Genomic DNA, 13472 nt, shown 5'->3' with positions numbered 1-13472 from the left:
ATATACTGTGCCAACCTCTGCAGAAGCGGCATCTGTATTACAATAACCCCTCTTCACAAGTAAATGTTTAAAATATTTAGTAATCATTCCAAAGTGGACTCCACAATATAGATGTATTTAACCACTCTGATAAATGTCTGTAAGTGGAAAACCAAACGTATGTTGCTTTTGTAGGAGCTTTTTCTGTATTATGAAAAACTATACACAGTTCAGCTGACATATTCTCCTTTTTCTTTAAATATAAAAATCACATAAATAAGACAGTTTGTAGTTAATAGTTTTACTTTTCATTAAAATAGATAAACACAGAATCCCCCTAAAGAAAGCTCAAACAGCGGGCAAAATTGAAAATGTTGCATTGAGCCTGTTCATGGACGGTACTGGGAAAGTGCAAGTTTACCATGCCACGCCCCCTAGCACCGGCTTAAGCAGAATTCAACATTTAAAAGTGAATAATAAAATTTTGAATTTAGAAACATCCGCAGATGTGTTCATGCCGGCGGTTTATCATGGAAACTTCAATGTGACCCTTCGCGTGCCATTCCATGAAAAGCGGCGTATGGATCCCCAAGTAATATAAAAGCGCTGTGCCTAAACGTGCCCGCAAAAAAAAAATTAAAAAAATTTTTATATAACGTTTTCACGGACGGTTATTGATTTAATGTAACTAAGCCCTTTTAAAACATTATTTACCAATTATGCAAGGTTATACCTTTAGTGGGATACTTGTGATCTTAGCCGTTTTGAAAGACCACAGACAGTGGTACTATTTTAGGTACAGGGAATTCTGCCGGCCGTTTTGCTTGATGAAGGCTCTAAATGGTCCGCTGGACAGTATTACACTGCGTTGAATCCTGAGCGTTTTGCCACCGACATACGATGAAGACCTATGTCACGGGGCCAAGAACTGGTCCAACGAGTTCTTGTATCGTGCTGTGTCCTTCAAGTTATTCAACACAGAGGACCACAAGAACAGTGGCTGTCTTCCTTTTCCCTTTGAATGTAACTTGCAACTACCAATCAAATGCTTCTAGTTGCTTCTCGTGCAGTTTTGCTTGGTTTCTAAATTCTCTCTAAAAAAGAGAAAAGCGGCAATAACTACCACTATCCCAGGGTTTTTTTTTAGAAAAGCCTTTCACAATTAGCAACAAAGGTTTTGTTGCCATTTCTTCAAAAACCTAATAATAAAGATAGAGAATTTTTTAAATGCTGTATGTTCGTGTTTAAATTAACTCGGTGTTCGAAACCGCAGAAAATGACACACAAAGGCACGGAAAATTTTAACAATTTTCTATTTATAGATTAATGACCTGCATGATTATGTTTGTAAAAACAAGGTCCCCATCATAGATTATTACCGATCGACATGTTTGTTGACCTGTATTGAAAATTATTGAAAACGGTTTTCAAAGCTTACAATAAATGAAAAGGCATTTCTATAATTCGCATGCTCATTAAACTCCGTTCATACGCTCTCTAAACATAGTCTTTCGTTTAAGATTGTGTAAGGTATAACACCAAATAACAGTTCATAAAATAACCCATCAAAATACATATTATTAGTTTATTGTTCAAATTATTATGACGGATTTGGATAAACTAAGAAAGTGTTTTTGAGGAAAAGAAAGCCAATATTATTTAACATGTCACCTCAAAAAAGAACAATCAATGATAGATTAGAGAAAAAATTGCAATCGATTTCTTGCAGACTGGTTTTAGGAAGACCCATGTGCTTTGTGATTAATTCTATTGTAAGTGATACGGAACAATAACACTGATTGTTTTCACCATTGCTACCCCTTATGGATGATCAAATGGTAGCATTGAAAAACTGGAATTTGACGGTGTGCATGAACCTTCAAAGACCCTTTAACCCTGTATATTCTTTAATAACCTCAAAGTTGTTTTTTTTTTATTGAAGATTTTCAAAGACAATACTGATTGACCGATATAGCTAAACCATATATTTTCTGTATTTGAGCAATTAGTTCAGTATATTGGTTTAGTATTTTGTATGATATTAGTTCTAAATACTACCCCCTTCTTTACAATTTGTTAGCATGTATCACAAAGTTCAAAACTATTTTCAGTTGTATGTATCTCACATGTTCTACATGTTATTACAAAAAATACAAACACATTTTTGGACTTTCTACAGAAAGGCAAAACAAAGATTGCAAAAAAAACTTTATGTGCCTTTAATTTCTAATTTTTAAATTTTATTTTCAGGCATTGCAAGTGGTGACTTTAGTTTTGTGTTGTCTTCGCTAGAGTCAGTGTTAAAATCTGCATAAAGAAATGTTTTTTAAGACGTATGGCAAAGTCGTGTATCTTGCATATTTTTCGACGAAGCGCATTGCATTTCTGAATGGGGAGAAGATTTCCGTCCGAAATACCGGGAAATGGCCCAATTAAGAAGCTTTTTTAAAGTTCCCATCCTTGCAATCACTTCAACAAGTAAAAAAGGGTAAAAGACGACATCATTTCGATTCTACAACTTGACACTGAAGAAACTGACATTGTTTTCAAGTCACCACATCCACGGTGCATATCCATATCGGTACCCTCTTTGCGAAATCTGCTCAAACGGTATCCTTTTGTACATGCACAGGTCATTCTCTGCTAAAAACAAACCAGCGATGGATAACAATCCAGTAAAATGTCACTGTAATAAGGAAAGGAGGTATGACACGTAGAAAAAATGTATACCACGGAACACTAGAATGTTTAATTAATGTGCTAATTTGTCCCGTGCCCGTTTTCCATGTACTGCAACTTCACAATAAGCTACAAAAAATCGACATGTCTTGCCTCGCCCATCACCTCGACATATTTTTCGGACTGAAATGAACCTATGGCTTGATTATATATGCATCATACATATTTAATATGTTCATATACATATCATCTTCGGACAAATGGCAGTATATTGTCAAAAATAAATGTAAAATTCATAAAAACACCCTACTTTTCGGTTTTGCAGCGGCACGGGCTACCTCTCTTCATTTGATTTTTTAATATCACAGGTACCTCTCATTCTTTAACACATAGGTACCCTCAAAGCACGACATATGCTTTTATGTGCGTTAATCGCTAAGTATGTAATATTTACTTAACAATAAATTATAAATACCTATTTATATGTATTATATGAACGTTTTATTATGAGTTAATATTAAGATCATGTTGTTACCATAATTATTGTCATGATGTAATGCATGTTTTTTATACAAAGACAGTGATTTTTTTATGTAGATACCGATTGCCCGATAAAGTTAAGGTTGTATGACACAACTTTTTTCTATTTTTATTATAATTTTATTATTATTATTATTAGCATCATTATTATCATTATTATTATTATTATTAAATATTGACATTATTATCATTATTATTATCTTCTACTATTTTTTTTTACTGAAGAAAAGAAAAATAATTCTGAAATCAAAACAAAATATTATTTTTTAGAACATTTATACATTTAGATCAACTTTTGAACTTTAAAATCATGCACTGGTCATATAAAGTGAAATAATAAAGAGGAAAACTCCATCATGGAAAGGAATTAACATAAGTGTTATGCTTGCTTTCCAATCCATATAATATTCCTGTGTAAAATGATACATGCATGGTAAATTTGCCAAATTAAATATGTTTAGTGAAGTTTAATATTAACTATTTACTGTGCAGTGTTTTGAATGCTCCTTTGTTTAGATATAAGGATGTACTGTATTAATATTGTCATTGGCATTTAAAAATTGATTTGCAATTGTTTCGCTTCCACTCTTGTATGTATTGATCCCGTAATCTTTGTTTTAATACAGACATATAGTTAATATCAAACTTTGTTTCATTCCATAAGTATCCAAGCCTAAATTATTTAACATTTTTTTTCACAGACAAAGTCCAGGAATTATTTGAATTTAGATTTTCTGATGACTTTAATTCTGAAAAAAATGTTATACATAAGTGAACCTGGACATTTCATTATCTTTAACCATTGTTTCAATGCTCGCTCTTTACATAATACAGACAATGGAAAACGAACAAGCTCACCCAGTACAGCAGCATTTGATGTCTGGGTTCTAACACCAAGAATTCTCTTGCAAAAACGAAAATGAAGTTTATCAATTTCTTTATAATTATATACTCCCCATACTTCTGAGCCATATAGAAGTATGGGGACTACAAGAGAATCAAACAGTGATAATTGTGTTTTTATTATATCAACTTAAGATTAAGTCTACTTATAACTGAAAGAAGATTGTTGTATGCTCTGAGAGCTTGGTCGTTTAGAGCCTGAACAGCAATTTTCATGTTACCGGTATAGTAAAATTTAACACCAAGGTAACAAAAAGAATTAACGATATCTAGCTTAGCACCATTAACATACCAATTATAATTGCATTGCGTTTTTCTTTTCTCAAAAATACATATTTTAGTCTTGCCAGCATTGATTTTAAGGCCCACTGCAACGAGTATATATAAATGTTATCAAGAAAGGATTGCAAACTTTTTGGGTTTGTGGTAAAAAGAGCTATAGCATCAGCAAATAATAACATATGTAGAGATAGTAAAGATAAATCAGTCTCTGTTAATTGTGAAAAAAATGGTGTGAAGAGGAAAACGTTTTTAATGAATCACAGTTTGGTTTTAGAGATGGGCGGAGTACTGCTGATTGTGTGTTTATATTGCATAGTATTATTCAGAAAATACTTTCAAAAAAATCTAAACTTTACTGTGCGTTCATCGATTATGAACGAGCTTTTGATACGGTTATACATGAAGCATTGTGGGTTAAACTAATAGAATTTGGTATCAGCTGTAAAATGGTTAGAATGGTTAATGACGGTTGTAACGACGACATTAAGCTGGTATGACCTTCAAAACATTAGTTATATACAATGAAGTGTGGTCGAATATTAAAATGAACGTTATAATGTTTTTATAATTGACAGGTCAATAAAACCAGACTATACTTCAAGCATTTCTGGTTGCAAACTGATGTGTCAATATTATTGCTTTAATTGCGTGGACAGTATGGTATGTTTGGTAATTAGTTCCATAATTATCAAATATAAAACGGTAATTTAAGTGTATTAGAATGTAGATTCTGGTTAAAATTTGAAGAGCAGTCCATTGTTAAAAAAAACATTTTGTAGCACTTAATTTCATTTTATTTGAATATTCTGAAAAAAATTACTTTTGGAAAATAGGAAAAGATAGCACCGCATACATAAAATAAATACAACACTTAATAGAAGGAACCGAAATAGATATTTTTGTGTTATTATAAAATTGAACTTTGCCATAATGCAGAAATGGCAAGTGACTTTTGGGGTCAAGGTTATATTTCAGGGCAATGTGCAAATGTATAAATTTTTGAAATACAGAACCATTTAAATATTTTTCAATTAAAAATTAACTATTTCTGAAAACAAAAAATATGATTTAAAATCACCATTATTTACATGGTGTGAATCATAATGTCCGTTTGTTTCGTTATTGATATTGTTACTGTGTGCGTACCACACACGCAAAAAATTATATATGTATATAATTATGCAAATAAAACAATTCTCAAACATCGAATTATATGTAAAATGTGGTCTGCAAATATTTGTGCACATTACATTTAATCAATAAACCATATGCTTTCATTCCTTATCGGAAAGTTTGACTTAGAATTTATCGAAAAATAAATTTCTAATTACCTTAAATTAGGTTAGTTATTGCACAGAAACTTGAAATTCTTTTGAAAAAAAAACCAAAAAAAACAATAGAAACGATAATATTCGTTTTGTTCATTCCATTCATTCAGTAAAGGTTTTATCATTTGATAATATGTTTTTTTCTATTATAATTACATATTTATGTTGTCAGAAAAGATAACTTTAATTAAAACAGCAATATATCAGAAGTGTATCTACTACATTTGTACTATTGAATTACATGCACTGGCCGGAAAAAAACGCCCCAATCCGTTCTTATGTACATTCAATACATTGAGAAGAACATGCATTTTTTTACTCTTTATTTTTTTTAATGTCTTTTTTGCAATTGAATTTAAAATTCTTTGAAAAAAAATACTGGTCTGGTTTTCTCTATGGATTGGGTGTTATATATTTTTTTAGAAAATTAAAAAAAAAAACATGGACAAAAGCCTATTAAATGACTCCTATTTATTTAATGTCATTTTAGTCCAAAAATTAAAGTCATTGTGGCACTTTTATTAAACAGGCTTGAAAGTTGTCCTGCTTTTGCTTACTATTCTACTTTTTGCCATAGTCCTATTGTTTTTACAAATATTCCTACTATCCCTACTTTTTGAATAAAAATAAACTAAAAATGTATATATCAACATATAAAAGTTGCAGAATGAAATGAACAACATGATATAAGGACTGATGGCATATACTGCTTTTCTTTTGTCTGGGTTCTTAAAGAGTCCTTTAACATGCATTTGTTGATCTATTATGCTAGCTAGTACTTTTCTAAATGTGAGTGAACTGCTGTATCTTGTTGTCTAAGTGCAAGTTGGAGTTAAAAAAACATTTTGAACTTGTATGTTGCCTTTTATGTGAATGATGTGCGCGCTGTAGAAATTCTATATACCTTAATGATGTGCAAACCGGGGGGGGGGGGATTATGCAACTATCAATAGGTGTGGTAGGGATACCTGAGAATTAGGATACCTTTATTTAAGATATTTGAAATTACGTATGAAATGTTATGTCTTTGTTCATAATTTACTTTTTCAGTAAGAAAAATAATGTAATGACACCTGTGTAGGAGTTTAGATTTTCTTTCTGTTAAAAGTTTCTGATTATACCTGTTTGATTGATATGTGCATTATGAATGAGATGAAATACTTAAACTAAAACCTCAATTATGAGTATAAGTTATTCTTCCCATTCAGAAAATCACTGATTACCACAGTTTAAAAGATATTTAGTAAAATGTGCATAAAAGTAATAGATATGTTTAATTTGCTGTGTCTTTGAAATAGTCGGTAAGTTGGTCACTGAAACAATAAAATAACAATAACAATGAAACCTACTGGGATATTATTGAGCACATAGAATGACATGATGATAATCTAAGCTACAAATGCTCAAGAATTTGTTACATGCAACTTTTTCGCGGGTACAAACATTCGCGGAAATGTATTCAACGCAAAACACCTATTCTCACAAGATAGGCCCAAGTTTGAAATTTGAGTGTCTCTGGACGATAGTAAAAAAATATACTATGAAACAGATGAGTTTTGTAATTTTTTCAGCATTGCATGGTACCTGCCTTTAAATCATATACACAATAGCTGGTATTTAAAAAATGAAACGAACAAATAATATCAATTTTCAAGCCAAATACGCTGTCGCCGTAAAGGGTTACATGATTTAACACACGACTGCTTTATCATTTTGTCACAAAATGAACACATCTTTAGTATTTTTTGTTTGAGGACATATTGAAGTTTGTCATCTAAAATAAAGTCTGAGAGAAACACTTTGCATTCTTCCTTATTAAACAAATCTGTCTTGTCTCCAAATCCAATGTAATCTACGTTACTTAGTTTGCGCAGAAAAATACACCAACAATAAACATATTATAAGTTGTTTAAACAGACGAAATAACTAAAAAAACATAATACAATAGATATGTGATATAATAATATAATAACTCATCTCATAAAATTTGTTTACACCAAAAACACAAACTTTATATTTGTAAAGTAAAGTTAACACTGTAATCTACGTTACTGCTATTACTCAAATACTGTGGCATCGAGAGCTCTTTATTGACTATCAATAATAAGATAAGACTTGTACAACTTCTAATATTTCTTTAATTTATAAAAGTTTATTGTTGGTAAAAATTTTCATGCTCATGATAATCAGGGTGTAATTTACGTGATTTAATCAACGTTACCACTGTTCTTCAATTTCGGCAAATAATTTGATTTTTATGTGTGAAATAAGGTTAAACTGTTTCTAGGTTCCGTATAATAAACTTCTGGATCAATATACACATAGTTGCTTCCCTTTGTTTTAGGTCAGACACTCACATTGATATTTCCATAGACTTACATTATAAGAAATGGTCCCTTATCCTACCTTAAAATTGAGTTTTCATGCTAAAGAGGTAATTTTTCTAGCAGAATGAAATGCCTGACACATAAAAATGTTCCTGTTATATAGGGGTAGCCAACCAAATTTTTTGCAAAATGACTTCAAAGAGGATTACCCCCCATTTCATTGAAATTTTCTGCTGATCACAGGACTGACATACACTTTTTATAAATGCAAATATCCAAGTCAAAATTATCACAGAGACTCATGAAATATTTCATTTTCTTCAGAAAACAATGTAGTGTTACTTTTTGGAAGGAAATTTTTTCAAAAAAAAATTTCCTTTCTATAGTATCGGTCTGCCTATATCAAAAAGAACGAACAACACCTAATTGCATTCTGTTTAAGCTCAATAGAAAATAAGTAGTTAATGCGACCAAGAAAGTAGTGCAGCAGAACTATATGTATACTTTCAAACGTGGATGACTTGAAGAAAAAGCTGATGTTCAAAAAAACTTGAAATGATGATATTCGATGTTAGCTAACATCAATGAAACATAATCTTAAACGTGTACGAAAAAAAAACATCAGTATTATTACGCATTAGGCCACAGAAAAGTTTGTGTCCATGTACCTATGTACAATAAATTGAATATAAATAAGGTGTCATTTTGTAGCAGAGATGCTGAAAAATTCACATGTAAGTCAACCGAAGGGAAATGAAAGTATTTATTGTATATATTTAGCAATTTATTGAATAGCATTTTATGCCACCGCTGATTTTTTTTACGTCAATAACTCAAGAGGAAACAATGGATACAATATGTGGCCTTAAAAAAGCGTACTATTTTCGCAAAAAATGGTTCGCAAACTTTCATAGAATCAAAGCGTTTGAAACAAAAATATTATTATATAAATAATAAAAAACAAGATAACAATACAAGTCTTTCAAAGGTATTCTGGAATTAACGGATGCAATTTGGTAAAACTTGGTTTTGACTAGTAGGGCACACCCGCCATTGTTCGGACCATCGACAGAATAACGTTCGTGTTTTTCAGATTTCTCCATCCAAGACATAGATTTGCTGATGAATAACATCGCAAAGGTTTGTGGAAATGCTTTTATTTCTTTGTTCAAAATCGTTTTGTGTTTGCAGATGTTAATTTGTTAGACAAACGAAATTAGGTCAAGGATTGTTTACATTATTGAATTTACAGGTAAACTCGGCCCTATACCAACTCGGGACAGGTCAACTCGGTCCTCTATTAAAACCATATAGCCTATTAGGATATAGATTGTTTAGATTGTTTAGTTAATAAAATATTGTTTGAAATTATCTTTAAGATAAATAATTATCTTAAGAAGAGATATCAAGACAATATAATATATGTTAAATATTAATCAATAAATACTGTAGAGTTTTTAGATTGAATTTTTGTGACAATGAATTTTATTGTATTTAATACTGTTTGTTTTTTAATATGGCAAATGCTTGTTTAACGATATTTTTTACAAAAAAATCTGGAGTAGCATAAAATGGGTTTAAATTGTAAATTCTTTCTTTCTCTACAATTTCACATACTTTTCAATATCCTTGAGTAGATGTTTGTTAGTGTGAAAATGTTAAACCATGACAGTTATGATGAAAACATATCAAAAGTAAGAAAAGTAATCATTATCAGTAATTATGTAATTATGGGCCGAGTTGACCCGTGCTGAGTTGGAATAGGGCCGAGCTGTCTCGAGGGCCAAATACGTTTAAGGGCCAATCTGACCCTGATTCGAATTTACAGTGTTGGCTGTTGTGAAGGATTTGCTTTTTCATTTCTATTGTATATAGACTATCTATTAACATAGAAATAAGTTTATAATATGTTATATTCAACTGTTGTGTACAATTGATATTCGATAACTGTATAAAAATTTATCATGGCCCTCTTGATTTTTATTTGGCGAGGTCCGAGGACAGGCAGTCTTTCGCACAGACTGCAATTTGCAGTTGGTATAGTAATTTTTAGTGTTTGATGATCAGAAGATTTTTTCCTTCTGAAAATCATGGACTTGAATAATTCAAATCTGTGTGAAAGCGCAAAGAGAAAGAGACTGAAAATTAATTTATTATTTCTATGGACAATATTGATGTAATAAATTTGTAATAAAACATGTGGGTCAATTTCCAGCAGTAATTGAATCATGACAAAGTATTTTTGATAATTTTATTTAACTTGTGGCTACTTGAAAATTTCATGCTGGATGTTTGCTTACCATTACATTTTGCATAAGAGCTCTATGATTGACATTAAAGTCCACGGGCCAATTCATTTCTGATATATCTATAATCTTTCCGATATCTTGTTATAATATAAATGACTGAACATCATTGTAGAATTATAAGGAAAAAATATATATCAGTGATTTTTTTACCTTTGCATCCTGAGTCCAGAACTCAATGAATTTGCCATGGATGCAAAGTTTCAAATAATGTGCATCTTTTGGATGCATACTTTTTCTAAGTAGGGAGTCCTGTCTGACAGAAATTTGGTATTAAAATTAATACCAAATAGTGTTCAACTTATGTCAATCATATTCTAGGTCCAGCTAAGATATAATAATGTGCTATACTATAGGTAAGCTTAAAAATATCAAACTAAATTAATGGAAATAAACATATTAAATTTATTTGACAGTTTTGAATAATTTCAGTATCAGAAGCATTGTAATTAATATAGAAATCAAATTCATTTTTTTCTCCATTCCATTGTTAATATACCTGTCATATCACTTAAGCAGTATTAAGATTTGTAACTTGGATTTGTCAGCTAAATTATGGGACTCATAGATTTATAGCCCAGCGAGTACTAAGGACCCACACTGATGAGTTTGTAAAAAAATCACTGTATATATGTTCATTCTTTGTAAAAATGTTAGAAGACTTGCAAGTTACCGACTTTATCATTGCATTTATTTATTATTGAAAAAATGCTGAACAGCTAGTCTCAACAGTGTTTATAGGCTAGAATTTTCAGTTTGCATTAGGGCCAAAATTATTAAATATATTGTTAGTCATGACGGCTTTCCCATTGCTGTCATCAAACTTTAACCTTGTTCATAACTTTTTTCAGATCTTGGTGTATTGTCTTCATACTTGGCCACAACAACCCTTCAAATAGACCAGACTAAACTAAATTAACTTGACCACCATATTAACATTCAAGGTAAATGTCTAAATTTTCTTGATTTTTGCTATTAGTGGCTATAATTTGTTATTTTTGAATGGATTGTCTTCAAACTTGAACAACAATCTTTCAGGATAGGACCTGACTCACTCATAAATGTCCTTGAAGCTTTTGTGATCAGAAGTTGTACAGAATAATACAAACCCAGAGCAATTTCATTCACTTGGTTTTTTGCAACTTCTGAGAAAATGGATTTTAAAGATAGTTGTTTTCTTGAAATTTCAGGACAGTATAGTAGATAGTAAAGACATTTAATACATACTGTATATACACTATAATTACTATAGTATACTATAAAAATCTTTATGCTTGGACAATTTTGAACAAATTGTTTCTTAAACAGTGTAAGAAATTTGGATTTGAATCGACTAGGCTGGTCAGACTACTAGATTGGAATATTCACTTGTCCAAAAGACATTTCACTAGCACGATTCATTTGTTCAAAACAGTTGTTTATATTGCCTCTGAAAATACAGTAGCCTGGTCGGGCTTGTTACTGTGAAAAGTTGATAGCCCGAGGAGAAATTTAGTAGTCGGACTCTCAGACTACTGCTAATTTCGAACACTGCTTAAATTATTGATTTGATATTAACTAACATAATTATTGGGATACTATATGTATATCTAATAATAATTATATTTTATGTTTCAGAAGTTCGGCCTACATGTCAGATTTATGAATGTGAACAGCAGGATATCGATTTTAAGGATGCTTTAGGGTCAATGACAATGAAATCACGAGAGATAAAGGCTAAAATGTGAGACTGTCAATCTGACTAACCTTGAAGTGAACAAATGGAAAAAATGTCTCTTTCAATAGCATGGGCTTTTAAGGAAGAGGTACATGATTATTTAGAAGTATTTGTATATGATATTTCTTAATTATTATATTCTAATAGCTTTTTTTTCTTGACTTGTTTAAAGGCTGACACAGGACAGTTTATTTTAAGTCAGTGAGCTTCGGTCACTGGATAGACTATTGTCACAAAAAGCCAAATTTATAAAAAAGAATTACAGTGTATTTAAATATCTTATACAAGAAATTAGGAACAAAATTAATTGCAAGAACAATTGTGACATGTAACATGTATTTAGGATTTCAGCTTTCTTTTCCTTTTTACCTCAGGACAATTCACATTAAAATATTGAATATTCACAGTAAGTAGTGTTAGCACTCCGACATATCTGACATATATGATCATCTTATCATCACTTAGCTGTCTATAGCTTATCAGAATCACTCACATTTATGAATTTAAATAATTTTGAAAAAATTGCTGCTTAGCAAATAGATAAAATACTTGGGGTGTCTGTGACTGATTGGTTTAGTTTCTTGATTTTAAACCTTTAAGCCTTTCACTGCTGTAAGTTCGTTCTCGGCAAGGGTTTCACAAGTGGAATAATTTTGCAATTAACTTTTTCTAAACAAATATTTCAGGAAACAGAGGCGCTTATATGATAGAACAGTAAAAGCAGGAGTGATAAGGAAAGATACATGTAGAATAAGATGTGTCTTCATGTCTGAAACACTAAAGAAATAGAAATATTGTGGTTTTATAAACTTTAAAAGAAATTGGAATATCAGGAGACTGCCTGCCCTTTTGCAATGTTGGATAATGAGTTCATAGATGTGATGTCGAAAGCCTCATAAATATAGTACCATGACTTAATCTAATTAGAAAAAGAAATGACATTGAGGAGAAAACTAGTCACCAGTCTTTCACCAAGAACTAGAGATAACTTTCCAATATTTGAAATATCATAATATGTGTAGAACTTTATTGAGCCACCAGTTTTTCACCAGGAAAATAAGATCACTTAACTATTTTTAGCTCACCTGTCACAAAGTGACAGGGTGAGCTTTTTTGATCGCTTTTCGTCTGGTGTCCACTTTAAATGACATCTCCTCATAAACCACTAAGCCGATTTCATCCAAACTTCACAGGAATGTTTCTTTGGTGGTCACCTCTAAATATTGGATATAGAACGCTGGTTGCCATGGCAACCAAAAGAAAAAAACTTAAAGTATCTTCTTTTAAAGAACCTAAAGAGCTAGAGCTTAGACAAAGTATCTTCTTTTAAAGGTATGAAACATCTTCTAGTGAGTGTCTACCAAGTTTGTTCAAATAAAAGCCCTGGGGGTCAAAATTGGCCCCGCCCCAG

General features: G+C 31.2%; 1 long non-coding RNA gene across 1 annotated transcript; it reads left to right on the top strand.

Annotated features, from left to right (window-relative positions):
• Window positions 1-8700: 8700 nt before the first annotated feature.
• LOC132743692 (uncharacterized) lies at window positions 8701-12931 on the top strand. Its single transcript, XR_009627604.1, has 4 exons — window positions 8701-9178; window positions 11196-11288; window positions 11962-12149; window positions 12748-12931. It is a non-coding gene; the product is annotated as an uncharacterized LOC132743692 (long non-coding RNA).
• Window positions 12932-13472: the final 541 nt, after the last annotated feature.

The sequence above is a fragment of the Ruditapes philippinarum genome, unplaced genomic scaffold (assembly GCF_026571515.1).
Source record: "Ruditapes philippinarum isolate M1 unplaced genomic scaffold, ASM2657151v2 ctg11202_1_1_1_1, whole genome shotgun sequence".
In the NCBI taxonomy this organism is placed as follows: Eukaryota; Metazoa; Mollusca; class Bivalvia; order Venerida; family Veneridae; genus Ruditapes; species Ruditapes philippinarum.
This window is presented reverse-complemented; position numbering and strand designations above follow the sequence as displayed.